Source organism: Carlito syrichta, unplaced genomic scaffold, assembly GCF_000164805.1.
Source record: "Carlito syrichta isolate Samal-C Ts95f unplaced genomic scaffold, Tarsius_syrichta-2.0.1 Scaffold303768, whole genome shotgun sequence".
Lineage (NCBI taxonomy): Eukaryota > Metazoa > Chordata > Mammalia > Primates > Tarsiidae > Carlito > Carlito syrichta.
This window is the reverse complement of record NW_007247864.1, coordinates 770,090-773,073: the sequence shown is the minus strand read 5'-3', so window position 1 is coordinate 773,073 and position 2,984 is coordinate 770,090.

Genomic DNA, 2,984 nt, shown 5'->3' with positions numbered 1-2,984 from the left:
GAGGCGAAAGGATCGCCGGAGCCCAGCAGGTCGAGGTTGCCGTGGCCAGGAGCGGCCGATGTTTTCCAGTGGGGGTGACAGAGGGAGACTCCAGATCAAAAAAAAAAAAAAAAAAAAGAATAGAAAAAACTGGGCAACATTCAGTATAATAGCAAAAAGGTAATAGAAGAAAAATGATAAAGATACTACTACCACAACCATAATCACAGTGAATTTTACATTTTACACAGCTGCCCAAGACTTTGCAAACCCCTGGACAGTGGCAGTGGTGCTACAGCTGTTCTTACAAATTAGATGGTGCTGTCAACACTGCCACAGCTACCAAAATGAATCCCTCATTATTACCAGCACACAAAGATATACATCTCAGATGTCCTATAGAATATTCATCAAAATCTAGAATATCAGAGTAAATAGTATACTGTATTTATAATATTCTTTCTGATTAACAATTGGATTGATGTCTTTAATAAATTTAGAGTTACTTTACTCAAAAAGTATCCGAGGATTAAAGAACCTATTGACCATATTATATAAAAATATAACATATCTTGTATAAAAATAAATGTATTCTTGTTCCTGACTTTTGAAAACACTGTATTCCTCTCTGTGAATCAATACACCTATGTATAAACAGATGTAGCTATCGATATGTGAGTGTTGTCTCATTTTTAATCAACCACTTGTTAATCACAAAGAGTATAGCAAGACATCAGCCAGGCCATCATAACATTTTGAGCGTTTCAAAACTGGAGTCATCGACCTGTCCTTTAGATTCCCTTTCCTCTCATTGCCTCCATGAACTTTTCCAACAATTATGTGTGCTGCCTTATACTTTAAAAAGGATGATCAATCCGTTCTCATTGTTTCCATTTCCAGACTACCCAATAATTTCGGAACTGCTGCAATCTGGTTTCTGACCCTTTCCTGACCCTACCACTCGACTGAAACCCTTCTACTCCCTCTAAATTGACAAATTATTCTCATTTTTCTGTATACTTCTGTATTATTTAACTTGTTAATCACTCACTTCTTAATCAACTTCTTTGGCATATTAAACAACACTCACTCCATTGTCTTCCTACAATCCTCAGACTAATTCAGAAGAATTTTTTCAGTTTTATTTTATTTCAGGTGTTCCCATGGGTTTTATTTTTGGTTTTGCACTCTCTCCTGCTATCCATGTTTCCAGATAATCTCATTTTCCAAAGTCATTTACTCTGACCTACTAATACGTTAACCCACTCACATTTATATCTGCTTAAGTTTCTTTTGTAGTACAAACTAATATAACAAGTAGTAATAAAAACCTTCACCACAAATATACATGCTGGATAATATTTTCATAGATGATCACATCCAATTCTCATAGGACCAATGTATGGCATTGTTGCTTTATAAATTTGATAGATGAAGACACTAAGATTTAAAGACATTAAGTAATCTACCCAATGTTACACAGATTTGAAAAGGTCAGGTTGGGATTTGAATTATGTCAATGTCTTCAGAGACATAGCCAAACTATTTTGGGCACAAATTTGTATTTCAAATTGTTTCATGAGTCACTTATAATTAGAAATAATCTAGGAAACGTATTTCCCTCAAAATCTGTTCTTTCTATTCAATATCTTAATGGCACATAATCGTCTCAGTCATCTTAAAAAGAACCCTGAATTTTATTTTAAAATCCTATCTCTGGCTCACTTCCCACATCTAAGAAATCAGTAATTCCAACTGAATTCCAAAGGCTAAGTGTGTATTCAGTCTCTCTATTGTTCTCCTAAATCGCCTTTATCTTGTTTCAAGAGCCTCATCATCTCTCCATTGGAATAATACGAGAGTTCCTACAAAGTTCCACCTCACTTGAATATTTTTTACCCTGTGGTCAATGTCGAACTTTGCTGAAATACTACTTAATGATATGGTTATCTGCAAGATTAAATCAAATATCTTTGTATGCACATCTCTCTGTCTTACCACTCCCCTTTTGTTCACTCTCTTTCGGATTCTATGTTCTAACTATTTTGATGAATTTGCACTTTTCAAAAGTATGATCTTTCTCAACCTCATCTGAATTTTTGCACTCACTGGTCGTCCTAAGTCAACTTAAAGCCATCTTCTCTGGAAAGCTTTTTCTGACCACAGAATCAGAATGCTCTGATTAACCCTTTTCTCCTACTGTGCTTCTTTTCCATTTGAAAACTTTTTTTATCTTGCAGAGGCAACCTGAACTTTGAAGTCAGACATACATGCTCCAGAAACCCATTTTTTATCTGTGAGATCTTGAAGAATCTACTTAAACCATCTGAATTAGAGCTTTCACATCTATGAAGTACTTACACTGACATCTATATCCAAATTTTGTTGTAAAAATACTGGTAATGTAAATATTCCCTTTACATAGTATAAGTACTTCAAAAAATGCTAGTCATTATTATAGTCTCCTAACAAATCACAGTTAATTTTATATCTCCCCCACTACAATAAATATAGCTTAGTATTCTTTTGCATTCTCCAGTCCTTTGTATAATAGGTATTTGATCATTTTTTGATGTTCAAATGAAGTTTTAATATACATGGTTTCAAGTTGCAAATACTCATACATCTACATAAATCTATCATTATCCACAACATTATGTCTTTTTACTATAATTATGCTTTTATTCTGTATACGCTGAAATTTGAAATAAAAAGTTTTTAAAAATAATTGACACAGAAACCAGACATACCAAGGTTCATAGCAAACAGAAGAGTAAGCGCGAATACCATAGGGTAGAAAAACTCAGCAGGTTTAAGGAATGTGGAGATCAACAATGCAGGAGAAGACTGAATCATGGGGAGAACCTGTGCATAGGTCAACAAAGGCCTAAAGGTAATGAGCTCAGGGAGGACTCCAAGTTTAATTAAGGACAATGGGGGTTCTTGGAGGCCCGAGGTAGGTATCCATTGTTTTATTACTCCATGGAGAATGTGTTGTAGTGGAA